General features: G+C 38.6%; 1 protein-coding gene and 1 long non-coding RNA gene across 2 annotated transcripts in view; both read right to left on the reverse strand.

Annotated features, from left to right (window-relative positions):
• LOC125722764 (uncharacterized) overlaps positions 1-15114 on the reverse strand; it is a 138944-nt gene that overhangs the window by 84576 nt on the left and 39254 nt on the right. The window lies entirely within an intron of this gene.
• LOC125722806 (uncharacterized) lies at positions 12281-13462 on the reverse strand. The gene is made up of 3 exons (XR_007386616.1): positions 13332-13462; positions 12682-12801; positions 12281-12494 (listed from the first exon to the last, which is right to left on the reverse strand). It is a non-coding gene; the product is annotated as an uncharacterized LOC125722806 (long non-coding RNA).

Consider the following 15114-nt stretch of genomic DNA (forward strand, 5'->3'; position numbering starts at 1 on the left):
CTCCAACATTCACGGGGCATGCCCACTTCTCCACCACAGGAAATTTCATCTGTGGTAAGTGGTAAGAGTAAGTTAGTAATACTTAATCATGCAAGATATAAAATGTTACACTATGTTATGTTATGATGATGGTAACCTTCATGAGAGTTCGGAATTTGCCAGTAAACAAAGATGTTGCCACAACTGCACACATCTGGTGTATTGGTTTCTGTAAAAAAGAAATAATCTTGTCTTTTATAGATTGAATATGTAGTTTAAAAATGGACAAATGTTAACTGTTGTCATAATTGATACTTGCCTGTTGTTTCTCCAAAATGTAGTGCACATATGCATCAATAACCTGTAGACAGCAGGTTTATAAGCAACATGCTAAACTACAGTATTAATATGTTGGACAACTTATTTTCCTTCTCTTACTTCATCCAAAAGCCACTCATTCCCCTGCAGGGTGCGAAAAGAATGATCATACAGTTTGTTTGGGCCAACAACTGCTTCAACCCTCCCAGTGTCCTTTGCAGCCCAAAGCATCATCACTAAAAAGCAAATGTAAAACAGTTAGTGTTACAATAAAGAGGTCCATCAGACCAACAGTCAAAAGCAAGAAATATCTAAAGAATTTGTAATGAAGCAGACAAACTGAACTCATGCAAACATAAAACATGGAATATACAGAGGGTGGACTAAATAGTCAGTTGGGCTGCTCACCCTTTCCTAATTTTTAAAACTGTTTATACATAAACATATTTTTGGCATTGTTTAGAGATTAACTATTTTGTGTATAGTTATCTGATCATGCTGTTATTTTGTTCACCGATCTGTAATTCAAGCAACAAACTTGTGACCAACCGGTCAAACAGGCAAAAAGTAAATGTAACACACAAAACGATGGACAGGGCTATACTGGCCAACTGGACAGGGCCAAACTGGCCAACTGGGAGCTTTGTAGTTACAAGACAAGACCTTCTTCTTGGGGTGTTCTCTTTGATATAGGGTTTTTGTCCTGTGTTGGTATTTTGCCTGTGGTGCCTGTGTTCTTTTTGTCAGGGGGAGGGGTGCTGTCATCTGAGCCATCAATATGTTTTTGCATGTTTTTGGCAAAAACAATAACAGAGGGTCTCTTCAAGTTGTGCTTGATTACCTCTGGGTCATTGGCCTTGTCCAAAGACTGCTGAGGTCTTAGCGTGGGCTTGACTCGTTCCACACAAGGAGGGTCGTTGAATGGATCAGTGGGTTGTGTAGTGGGTTGTGAGCTCCTTCTGTATGGCTTCAGGTGGCTGATGTTATATTTGTTTCTCAATATTGCTCCTTCGCGATTTTTTAGTGTTACAATTTTCCCACTGATTGTCTCTATAGTGTATGGTCCAGAGAAATCAGGTTCCATTCTGCCACCCTTCCTTCCATATTTTCTTATGTTGGCCAAAAGAACTTCATCTCCAACTTTGTACACAACATTTTTGTATTTCTTTTGCACCCTTTTCACATAAGCTGCCTGTTGCTTTTCCTGTGATTTCTTTATATTTTCTTCTGTGGTAGCTTTAATGCCCTCCATTGTTTTGTTTTTCAACTGTTTGAACTCACCGTAACTTGCTTCATCAGGGAGGATGATTGTGGAAAGCTAACAAGTAAGACCACAATGGCAAGACAGAAATCACAATTTATGATTAACATTTTCCCTGTCCTGCATGGCCTTAACATGAAGTGAAATAAAACAGGTTGAAAAGTCATACAAATTATAACAACTGTGCACAGGGAGAACAAACTCCCCAAAGAAAGGCCCCATTCAAACGGATTTGAAACCAGGACCTTATTGCTGTGAGGCAACAGTGCCAACCGCTAACCCATCGTGCTGCCCCTAAATGTAAACAATTTAAGAAATAAAAAGGTGAAAACATCTACACCCCCTGTATGTACATAGAAAGCTGTGGAAAACTTTCAAGACATAGTTCTACCACAGGACAGTTTGCAAAAACAGCACAAACATCGGCATTGAAACTACAAGACCTTATATTTGATTATAAAATAGATATATAAAAAACGGAACATGTCGTAGCTGTTTTCAGAAGCAATTGCCATGGCTGTTCAAGCCCCAATTCATTAGCTTGCAATCACCTTGTCACAAGAAACTATGCTAAACTATGTCAAGATATGAGTAATTGTACTTACTGGCAATTCAATGGGAACCTGTGAAGGAAACACTGCCTCTCTTCCGTACATAAGCAGAAATGGTGAATGTTTAGTGGTTGTATGGACCTTTGACCTTAAAGAAAATAATGTTGCATCCAGATAGATGTCCCAGTCATTCTGCTGGTTGTTAACCAGTTTCTTCAGAGCTCTTAACAGATCATTTAAAATAAAAAAATAATAAAATTAGTAAATATAACAAATCTGGTCACAACACACAAAAAATAAAACATCCAAAAAAAATAAAACACCAACCGTTTTATATTGTCGTTTGTTTTTTCATCCAGTCCATTTGTTTGTGGATGGTAGGCTGCAGTTACACTTCTCTCAATGTGCAACATCTCACACAGGCTGCGGTTGAGCTTTAAAAGAAAAACAAAGTTATTAAATACTAAATAAATAAATTTGTAAATAAACAAAGAAAGAAATTCATTACTTCATTGACAAATTCTCTTCCTTGATCTGACAGAATTCTTTTCGGACATCCGTGTCTGTAAATCATGGAACAGAGATGCCTTTCAACTTCAGTTGCAGACTTTCCTTTCAAAGGAAATGCTTCAACCCATTTAGAGAAGTAATCTGTCGCTGTAAGGATATACTGGTAGCCATCAGTGGTTTTAGGCAATGGTCCAGTCAAATCTATTCCAACCAGCTCCCACACAGCAGACACCTATAACAAAAACACACTATGTTTGTGTGTATTTACTCTTGGGGTAAATACTAGTAAATACAATTTGAAATTTGTAAAAGTACATGTAGAGATTGGAGTATGAACTGTATATACATACTGCATGAGAGATATTATGTGGTACCTTGGGCGGAGCTTAATTCTCCGCTTCTGACGTCATAAGAGGAAGTGGATTATCCTTGATTCTGATTGGTCGAGAGTTTATGCCCATATATGGTATCAATACATATTGCTTATGCCACGTGCTGCCGATAGGGGGCGAAATGGTTTTGGGAGACTGCCGTTATGTACATATATGGTATCAATACATGCTTATGCCACGTGCTGCCGATAGGGGGGTTTGGGAGATTAAACTTTAATAGAATAAAAACACATTACATGTATTTTATTAATGTGCTTTTTGTATTACGTATTTAAGGTATAATAAAACATAGAGCAGGATAATGGCAAGCTAGCGCATACACGTTCAGCGGGGGCGTCCGTCCGGCCGCGTGTTGTTAGTAAGCGCAGCGGCGTATTTTAAAAGAAAGTACCCAAACGTTTTAAAAGAAGAAAGCCCCAAAAGAAGAAAACCCTTAGTGCCATTTTAAAATAAAAGCAGGGTGAATTTAAACAAACATGCCCGAAAGAAGCAGCAGAAGAGGAAATTTAAACAAGCGAAACCAACAAACATACACCCCGTCGTTTTAAAAGAAGCGAGCACTCATTACATTTAACCAACACGAAAGACTTTAGTTATATTTACCAGGTTGGAGAAAGCATGCAAGCGGCAAACTTTTAGAAGAAATAGGACGAAACGATACCGGAGCTCCTACACATGCGACTGCCCTGTTTGAACAACGCGGGGCGGAATGGACGATCGCTAGTCCAGCGCTTGGCGCATGCGCACCCACGCCGACGCCCCTTTCAAAATGGCTACGCCGGCGGAGCGCCTGTTTTAGCAAATAAAACCCCTATAACCGTAATGTTTTAAGTAATGAAGCACATTTCTGTCAACGTGAATAATAAAGTAAAGCGCTCTGAGCATTTTCGATAGCAATAATCGGTGAATAACGCGGTTAATTCTTGTTTAAACGAATGCATGCTCTCACTCTCGTGTGGCGCACGCGCGTAGATCCACACAGCATTTCCTTTATTGAGCCAGCTCGTTGCGTGAAGCAGCGGTCAAATGGCTACCAGCGGAAATTGTTGTCGTGATGCGAACCGTTGGCCTGGATTGTGAGAAGCAGGCCACCATTCTGGCAGAATGCACACTAATTCTATATTTTATATGCTTATTTGTAAATAGTGTAAAATAATCTATTTCTAATTTAAATAAAAGTCGATCTCTAACACAACACCCCCGGATTGCTTAGCTACATTTAGCTAAATTTATCTACGTATGGTTAATCAAAAGGTATAAACAGAACTTGAAAAGATGTATGACAACACATGCTGATCTTTTATTTCAAATAAGCCTCTTTAACCTCATCGTTTTTAAGCAATGAAACTCTTTTCGGCTAATGTGTTATTTAAAATAAAACATCTTAAGCATTTCGACAACAAGAATCAAGGAATAACGCTGGCGATCCTTGTTAAAATAACTCCATGTCGCGCTTGTGCGTGCAGCCACGACACCCACACACCACTGTCTTTTATTGAAAACAGCTGAGGCAAGTCGTTTTCGGAACTTTAAAGTGTGTATACAACAAGTAAACGTGTGTAAAAGAAGTATAAAATGTGTTATAAAGCACATAGCCAACATTAATTAATAAAGAATTTAAGCATAATAGCCCAGACGTACCACGGCCTAAAGCCGGTAGAAAGAGAGCTATCCTACGGCCTACAAGAGAAAAGCATATGGCACCAAATTGGAATCAGTAGTCGTTAAAAGAATAAAATACATTATATGAATTTATCAATGCGACATTTTAAATACGTTTTAAGGCATAATAATTTTAAGGGGTCACCGGACGCGTCGAGCTTTTCTAGCTAGAGAGGAAAGAGAGTCGGGCAGTTTTGAATGGTAAAAGCAGTAGTTGTGTATTGTTAACGGTTTATTTTTTAACAAAATGTCCTATTTTATAACGGTAAAAACACAGCAATCCTGTTTTTAGGGGGGATTTATGCGCATTGCATGTCTAGACATGTCGATCAGCTAATGTCCGCGGCAGTGGGAAACGGGTCGTAGGCGCGAGAGCGATAAGCCTATGTGAAGGAAGCGTCAATTGACAAATTGTTGCAGAGTGCGTGTAACATCTCGTTTAACCGCTGGTCCCGAGTGTGACAAGCAGACAGACAGCATTCACGCCCCGGCAGAAAGCACATTACGTCTATTTGTTAATCAGTTATATTATTTTATACTATTTACGAATAAATGTCTAATTGAAATAAAAGTCGATGTCTAACACCACAGCTCTGGGACTCTAGCATAGCCCCGGGCGCCCCGCTGCGGGCCTGTGGGGCTGGATGAAGTATCTAACTTCAATTGCTTAATCAGCAGGGTAAAGTGCCGTAACTTAAACGGGGGTATGACAAATTAGTATAAAGTTTTAAGCCAATAAGATTTAATTAATAAAATAATTTAGTTGTATTTTGTTAGTTTTATTTTCAATAAAACACACCCCAGCGCATTATTAATTTAATAGATGCAGGAACTAGTGAGCGGTATTTAGCTGCGTACTTCAAAAACATTTAAAAAACTTTGTTAGACTAATACCTTAGTTATTTTAATAATTTAAGGGATAAAAACATTTGTCGTGTTTGTCAATGTGTTATTTTAAGTAAATGCGTTATTTTCCAACGCTAAAAGCCCTGTCATGTTTTAAGTGAGAAATGATATGGACTGGCAACTCTCTCTGGGGGGAGCAACCCCGGTTAGGTACTATTAAGCAGCATTTAGTGACATGCATCAAAACACATTTTTAGAAACTTTGAAAGAATAAAGTCTTAGTTATTTTAATAAATACGTTTTTCAGTAAATGTTTATTCACGCGCATGCACACAAACACACACACACCCCGGAGGTCGGGGGGCTTTAGAGTTTAACTTTAGGTTGCTGATCGCAATGTGTGACCAAACCCCAAAGCACCCTAACTTAGTCGTTTACTAACTTATCGCGAAAAAACAGACAGAAATAGACTTGTAAATTCTAAAGAAAAGACATTAACTGTTTTTTGTTAATGTTTAAAGGTATACAAACTACAGTTGTATCGGACACGCACACAAAAACACTAAAAGAGTTTTGCTCAGTCAAAAAAACAGCAAACATATATTGTTCACGCTTTTTATTAAAATGTATAAGGATTGTTTTGTTATAGGGAAATTTTAAATTAATATGAGTGGGATATAAGTCATTTAGGCAACAAGATTTGAGGAAGAACCTAAATAGTGGCTGGAAATGACCAACCAGGCAGGCAGAAGTGTGCTTTCCTTATCTCACAAGTCATGGAAGGGTGGGGTGGGGGGACACATAAGTGGGGGGTAGGAACTGTGGAATCAGGCAAGGGTGTAAGAATTTAGGATATAGTCTTGTTATTTTAAAGAAGGTGTACATGATTATTTAATTACTTTTAATAGGAACCAGTAAGATGCATTTAGCACCATGTTGCAAATACACATTAAAAACTTTAAAGAATAAGGTCATAGTTATTTTAATAAAGACATCCTACAAGGTGCCCACGGCCCTAACTTATATAATCTACAAGCTTGATCCGAGATGCTTGCTGGAGTACAATGCTAAGCTGACATCGGTAACGGAGCTGCAGCCTGTTTGATAGTTAATGAAACATAGTTCAAATTCAACAGTGTCAGCAGTCATCCACGATGCAGGGAGACTACAGATTGACTATAACGACCCCGTTTATCAGCTGGCATTATTTAATTTTTTTTTGACAGAATAAAGCCTTAGTTATTTTAATAAATATGTTTTTCAGTAAATGTATACTCATGCTCATGTGCACAAACACACACACACACACACACACCGGTGGTCAGGAGCTTTAGAGTTTAACTTTAGGTCTGTGAAAGTATAGGACTGCAATGTGTATACAGACCCCAAAGCACCCTAACTTAGTCGTTTACTAACTTATCGCGAAAAAACAGACAGAAATAGACTTGTAAATTTTAAAGAAAAGACATTAACTGTTTTTCTTAATGTTTAAAGGTATACAAACTACAGTTGTATCGGACACGCACACAAAAACACTAAGAGTTTTGCTCAGTCAAAAAAAAAAAACACCAAACATATATTGTTCACGTTTTTTTATTAAAATGTATAAGGATTGTTTTGTTATAGCGAAATTTTTAATTAATATGAGTGTGATATAAGTCATTTAGGCAACAAGATTTGAGGAAGAACCTAAATAGCGGCTAGAAATGACCGACCAGGCAGGCAGAAGTGTGCTTTCCTTATCTCACAAGTCATGGAAGGCTGGGATGGGGGACACATAAGTGGGGGGTAGGAACTGTGGAATCAGGCAAGGGTGTAAGAATTTAGGATATAGTCTTGTTATTTTAAAGAAGGTGTACATGATTATTTTAATTGCATTTAATAGGAACCAGTAAGCTGCATTTAGCACCATGCTGCAAATACACATTAAAAACTTTAAAGAATAAGGTCTTAGTTATTTTAATAAAGACACCCTACAAGGTGCCCACGACCCTAGCTTATATAATCTACAAGCTTGATCTGAGATGCTTGCTGGAGTACAATGCTAAGTTGACAACGGTAACGGGGCTTTGCTGTGTGTTTGTGTGTGTCTGTCTGTCTGTGTTTGTAGGTTGTTCATCTTGCGTCCAAAGTTAAGGTTATATTTTATACTACTTTAAAATAACACATTTTTGTTTGACTGTTTAACAAACACATCTAAAGTTTTTATACAATTAAACATTAACAAAAGCAGTTAATGTCTTTTCTTTAAAATTTACATGTCTATTTTGCGTGGTTTTTCACAATAAGACTCATGAACGACGTTAGTAAACGACTAAGTTAGGGTGCTTTGGGGTCTGTATACACATTGCAGTCCTATACTTTCACAGACCTAAAGTTAAACTCTAAAGCTCCTGACCACCGGTGTGTGTGTGTGTGTGTGTGTGTGTGTTTGTGCACATGAGCATGAGTATACATTTACTGAAAAACATATTTATTAAAATAACTAAGGCTTTATTCTGTCAAAAAAAAATTAAATAATGCCAGCTGATAAACGGGGTCGTTATAGTCAATCTGTAGTCTCCCTGCATCGTGGATGACTGCTGACACTGTTGAATTTGAACTATGTTTCATTAACTATCAAACAGGCTGCAGCTCCGTTACCGATGTCAGCTTAGCATTGTACTCCAGCAAGCATCTCGGATCAAGCTTGTAGATTATATAAGTTAGGGCCGTGGGCACCTTGTAGGATGTCTTTATTAAAATAACTATGACCTTATTCTTTAAAGTTTTTAATGTGTATTTGCAACATGGTGCTAAATGCATCTTACTGGTTCCTATTAAAAGTAATTAAATAATCATGTACACCTTCTTTAAAATAACAAGACTATATCCTAAATTCTTACACCCCTGCCTGATTCCACAGTTCCTACCCCCCACTTATGTGTCCCCCCACCCCACCCTTCCATGACTTGTGAGATAAGGAAAGCACACTTCTGCCTGCCTGGTTGGTCATTTCCAGCCACTATTTAGGTTCTTCCTCAAATCTTGTTGCCTAAATGACTTATATCCCACTCATATTAATTTAAAATTTCCCTATAACAAAACAATCCTTATACATTTTAATAAAAAGCGTGAACAATATATGTTTGCTGTTTTTTTGACTGAGCAAAACTCTTTTAGTGTTTTTGTGTGCGTGTCCGATACAACTGTAGTTTGTATACCTTTAAACATTAACAAAAAACAGTTAATGTCTTTTCTTTAGAATTTACAAGTCTATTTCTGTCTGTTTTTTCGCGATAAGTTAGTAAACGACTAAGTTAGGGTGCTTTGGGGTTTGGTCACACATTGCGATCAGCAACCTAAAGTTAAACTCTAAAGCCCCCCGACCTCCGGGGTGTGTGTGTGTTTGTGTGCATGCGCGTGAATAAACATTTACTGAAAAACGTATTTATTAAAATAACTAAGACTTTATTCTTTCAAAGTTTCTAAAAATGTGTTTTGATGCATGTCACTAAATGCTGCTTAATAGTACCTAACCGGGGTTGCTCCCCCCAGAGAGAGTTGCCAGTCCATATCATTTCTCACTTAAAACATGACAGGGCTTTTAGCGTTGGAAAATAACGCATTTACTTAAAATAACACATTGACAAACACGACAAATGTTTTTATCCCTTAAATTATTAAAATAACTAAGGTATTAGTCTAACAAAGTTTTTTAAATGTTTTTGAAGTACGTAGCTAAATACCGCTCACTAGTTCCTGCATCTATTAAATTAATAATGCGCTGGGGTGTGTTTTATTGAAAATAAAACTAACAAAATACAACTAAATTATTTTATTAATTAAATCTTATTGGCTTAAAACTTTATACTAATTTGTCATACCCCCGTTTAAGTTACGGCACTTTACCCTGCTGATTAAGCAATTGAAGTTAGATACTTCATCCAGCCCCACAGGCCCGCAGCGGGGCGCCCGGGGCTATGCTAGAGTCCCAGAGCTGTGGTGTTAGACATCGACTTTTATTTCAATTAGACATTTATTCGTAAATAGTATAAAATAATATAACTGATTAACAAATAGACGTAATGTGCTTTCTGCCGGGGCGTGAATGCTGTCTGTCTGCTTGTCACACTCGGGACCAGCGGTTAAACGAGATGTTACACGCACTCTGCAACAATTTGTCAATTGACGCTTCCTTCACATAGGCTTATCGCTCTCGCGCCTACGACCCGTTTCCCACTGCCGCGGACATTAGCTGATCGACATGTCTAGACATGCAATGCGCATAAATCCCCCCTAAAAACAGGATTGCTGTGTTTTTACCGTTATAAAATAGGACATTTTGTTAAAAAATAAACCGTTAACAATACACAACTACTGCTTTTACCATTCAAAACTGCCCGACTCTCTTTCCTCTCTAGCTAGAAAAGCTCGACGCGTCCGGTGACCCCTTAAAATTATTATGCCTTAAAACGTATTTAAAATGTCGCATTGATAAATTCATATAATGTATTTTATTCTTTTAACGACTACTGATTCCAATTTGGTGCCATATGCTTTTCTCTTGTAGGCCGTAGGATAGCTCTCTTTCTACCGGCTTTAGGCCGTGGTACGTCTGGGCTATTATGCTTAAATTCTTTATTAATTAATGTTGGCTATGTGCTTTATAACACATTTTATACTTCTTTTACACACGTTTACTTGTTGTATACACACTTTAAAGTTCCGAAAACGACTTGCCTCAGCTGTTTTCAATAAAAGACAGTGGTGTGTGGGTGTCGTGGCTGCACGCACAAGCGCGACATGGAGTTATTTTAACAAGGATCGCCAGCGTTATTCCTTGATTCTTGTTGTCGAAATGCTTAAGATGTTTTATTTTAAATAACACATTAGCCGAAAAGAGTTTCATTGCTTAAAAACGATGAGGTTAAAGAGGCTTATTTGAAATAAAAGATCAGCATGTGTTGTCATACATCTTTTCAAGTTCTGTTTATACCTTTTGATTAACCATACGTAGATAAATTTAGCTAAATGTAGCTAAGCAATCCGGGGGTGTTGTGTTAGAGATCGACTTTTATTTAAATTAGAAATAGATTATTTTACACTATTTACAAATAAGCATATAAAATATAGAATTAGTGTGCATTCTGCCAGAATGGCGGCCTGCTTCTCACAATCCAGGCCAACGGTTCGCATCACGACAACAATTTCCGCTGGTAGCCATTTGACCGCTGCTTCACGCAACGAGCTGGCTCAATAAAGGAAATGCTGTGTGGATCTACGCGCGTGCGCCACACGAGAGTGAGAGCATGCATTCGTTTAAACAAGAATTAACCGCGTTATTCACCGATTATTGCTATCGAAAATGCTCAGAGCGCTTTACTTTATTATTCACGTTGACAGAAATGTGCTTCATTACTTAAAACATTACGGTTATAGGGGTTTTATTTGCTAAAACAGGCGCTCCGCCGGCGTAGCCATTTTGAAAGGGGCGTCGGCGTGGGTGCGCATGCGCCAAGCGCTGGACTAGCGATCGTCCATTCCGCCCCGCGTTGTTCAAACAGGGCAGTCGCATGTGTAGGAGCTCCGGTATCGTTTCGTCCTATTTCTTCTAAAAGTTTGCCGCTTGCATGCTTTCTCCAACCTGGTAAATATAACTAAAGTCTTTCGTGTTGGTTAAATGTAATGAGTGCTCGCTTCTTTTAAAACGACGGGGTGTATGTTTGTTGGTTTCGCTTGTTTAAATTTCCTCTTCTGCTGCTTCTTTCGGGCATGTTTGTTTAAATTCACCCTGCTTTTATTTTAAAATGGCACTAAGGGTTTTCTTCTTTTGGGGCTTTCTTCTTTTAAAACGTTTGGGTACTTTCTTTTAAAATACGCCGCTGCGCTTACTAACAACACGCGGCCGGACGGACGCCCCCGCTGAACGTGTATGCGCTAGCTTGCCATTATCCTGCTCTATGTTTTATTATACCTTAAATACGTAATACAAAAAGCACATTAATAAAATACATGTAATGTATTTTTATTCTATTAAAGTTTAATCTCCCAAACCCCCCTATCGGCAGCACGTGGCATAAGCATGTATTGATACCATATATGTACATAACGGCAGTCTCCCAAAACCATTTCGCCCCCTATCGGCAGCACGTGGCATAAGCAATATGTATTGATACCATATATGGGCATAAACTCTCGACCAATCAGAATCAAGGATAATCCACTTCCTCTTATGACGTCAGAAGCGGAGAATTAAGCTCCGCCCAAGGTACCACATAATATCTCTCTTGCATGCATTTATTTATAGCCATTTAGCATCTTAATGTCTCTAAAAAAAAATTATGGATTACCTTAATACACTCCAGTGTCTGTACAGCTGTCAAAGGCCTCCCTACCTTTTGGCACTCATCACATTCCAAGATCTAAAGGATATAAAAACATTTCATGCCTGTAGAGTCTTCACATTCATTTGAAGAAAATACATCAACTCATACATACCCAGTTTTCAATGTCCACTGACATGCCATACCAGTAGAATCTGGAACATATGGCATTCCGTGTCTTGTTGATCCCGGTATGCCCTCCCAAAGGTGATGAATGGAACTCACTGAAGATTGACCTGGCCTCCTCTTTTGTTTTGATCACTCTCCTTGTTCCATATTGAAGTTCTCCATCTAGGTTTGCACAGTAACATTGGTTATAGGGACATTGTTAAAACGGGGGCAAGGGGTTCACGACTGCAGGTTCAATTCCCCACCTGGGGCTCTGTGTGCAGAGTTTGCATGTTGTCCCTGTGTTTGGTGGGTTTACTCAAAGTGCTATGGTTTTCTCCTATAGTCACATGCATTGTAGCCTGACTGGTGGCCAAACTGATAATAGTGTGTGAATGTGAGTGTAATTGTGCCCTGTGATGGATTGTACCATTGTACCCAGCCCTGTTTTCCCTGGGATGGGCCCCTGGTTCCCCTGACCCCTGAGGAATGAGTTCTCCATCTACATAAAGAACATTAAAAAAAACATAATATTGGCTATTATTAAAAATATTCAATTGTTTGACTAATTCTGTAGCTGATGTGCATGTTACAAGTAATTTCTTGTTTTTGTTTTGTAACGGTTTGACATATAGTGCTATATATTACTTTTATTAAAAAAAAGTAATTAGTAAAAAAAACAAACATACCCTTTAGAGTAAATTTTGAGGCATATCTTCTTAAATTTTGCTTTTGTGCTTTCTCGAATCCAGATGGGTATGATCCCACAGAAAGAAAATCATAAATCTCTGTCCATTTATTCTCCATTTCTATAAAGAAAAAAGATGAATTAGTGATAATGAAAAAAAAAAATCAATGGGCAATTTAGCAATAAATACAAACTAATCTGAGTGTCCACAAAGTAAAAAAATTGTCATGACCATTAAAATTAAGTTTTACTTAACCTTCCTATTATCTACAGAATCATATGAACACTTAAGGATCATTTGATTGTCTTTGGTGCATTGATTTTTAGAGTCTAGGTGTTTTCGCTGCCATGAAAACTAGTTAGGTAGCTAGTTCAATTGTTAGTAATTATTTGTGTAGCGAAAACAATATAAAATAAATCCACACAAACGGTAAAAATGTGTACAACGTGTACGACTAGGACAAGCTACTACAGGTTAGCATAAAAAATAACGTTATACATGTGTTCTGTCTTAAAATATACTAATAGTATATTCATAAACTGTTACAGTTAACATACAATCAAAGTTAACATAAAATCACTCAAACAAGAAAACGTTACCATAAAATCTGACAAACAAGAAAAAATAAATATATATCTTTATATACTCACCGCAGGTAACGTTAACCACAAGAGCAGCACGGATTTATGGGCGTTCCGCAAAAGTGGAAAAATATTCAGAAGCACATGCGCGGTGAGCGTAAGTAGGACGGATTCACGGGTAGGATGAATTTATAGAACACCGGCTTTAGCGGTTAGAAGGAAGGACACTGACTTTAGTATTGATTTCTGGTGCCGTTTTGTGGTAAATATGCTTGTGATGAAAATGTCTGATGAATGTCGCTGCTTTGTAATTTTTTAATTAAGCTGTTAGTTTAGCTCGCGCCCCATTTTGGCGGCTCTTCCCGCCCCCGTCGCGCGCCCACTTTATGTTTCATAAACTTCAGTTCCCGCTTCGTTAGGGGAAGCTGTGCTGTTTTTATATCGTACAGAAACATAAAGTACAGGCGGCCTGATGGGATTAATAATTCTTCCTCCTGCCTACAGACTCCTGCCAGCTGACGCTGGACCCCAACACAGCAAACAGATTCCTGTCTCTGTCAGGGGGGAACAGGAAGGTGATGGGGGGGGCAGAGCAGCAGCCATATCCTGATCATCCAGAGAGATTTGACCGCTGGGAACAAGTTCTGTGCAGAGAGAGTCTGATTGGCCGGTGTTACTGGGAGGCTGAATGGGATGGATATGGAGCCCGGATAGGAGTGACTTATAAAGGGATCAGGAGGAAAGGAGGGAGTTATGACTGTGGGCTTGGATACAATGACAAGTCATGGAGTCTGTGCTGTAATACTGACAGTTACTCTGTCCGGCACAATATGAAACAGACTCTCATACCCATAGAGCCCTCAGGCTCCCGCAGAGTAGGAGTGTATCTGGACTGGGGGGCTGGTGCTCTGTCCTTCTACAGAGTCTCCTCTGATGGACTGACCCCCCTGCACAGATTCACCTCCTCATTCACTGAGTCCCTCTATCCAGGGTTTCGGGTTTATAGTGACTCCTCAGTGTCACTGTGACGTGTTGCTGGTTCTCCTGCAAAAAGGTAAAATCTCTGCTTTTTAACCTTTATAATCCTTTTCACTCTGAAATGTACAGAACTGTGCAAAAGTCTTAGGCAGACAAAGAAAATGATGTTTAGATTATCCTCCTGTTGGTGTAAAACTAAGATATGATGCCTGTCAAAGTGTGTCAGCTTCGCCATTTCAGAACCTCTGCTAAAATCATCCCAGTATTTGCAGCGACCGTCCAGTGCAGCCATGTATTTTTTGACTTGGCCACTAACACACCTCATACAGCTAGTCAATCTCTCACTGACTTTTTAAACCAGTATATTTAATTATTTAATTGGTCTGTTGGTGAAATTTAACAAAATCGTGGAACGGCTGAGGTGCCCTGAGGAGAAGTTTGGAAACTGAAGCGGTGTTCATCTAGCCATCCAACTAGATATCAGTAACTTTTTAGAAAACAGAAGAAGTTATTACTAGTTTTTATTGTGTTACTCTGAATTTGCACACGTTCTAATGTTAAATTGTGTTTCTGTTTTAAGCCAAAGTACACTTGCTACCCAGATAAACAGCTTTAAACATTTCTTTGGACTGACTAAGACTTTTGGACAGGACTGTATATTTGACAAAAAATAAATGCCTGTATTCAGTGAGCTGAATAAACATAAACTATATTTTTCAATAGCTTATCTCTCTGACTAAAATGTAATTAAATGTAATCCTGATTCGGGGGGGGGGGGGGGGGCTTTCCCTCTCCCCTGTATATGTACATTTTATGTATTTATGTCCATTTACTGTATTTCCTCCCTGTACAGTGACAATAAAGGCTTTCTGTT

Source organism: Brienomyrus brachyistius, unplaced genomic scaffold (assembly GCF_023856365.1).
Source record: "Brienomyrus brachyistius isolate T26 unplaced genomic scaffold, BBRACH_0.4 scaffold42, whole genome shotgun sequence".
In the NCBI taxonomy this organism is placed as follows: Eukaryota; Metazoa; Chordata; class Actinopteri; order Osteoglossiformes; family Mormyridae; genus Brienomyrus; species Brienomyrus brachyistius.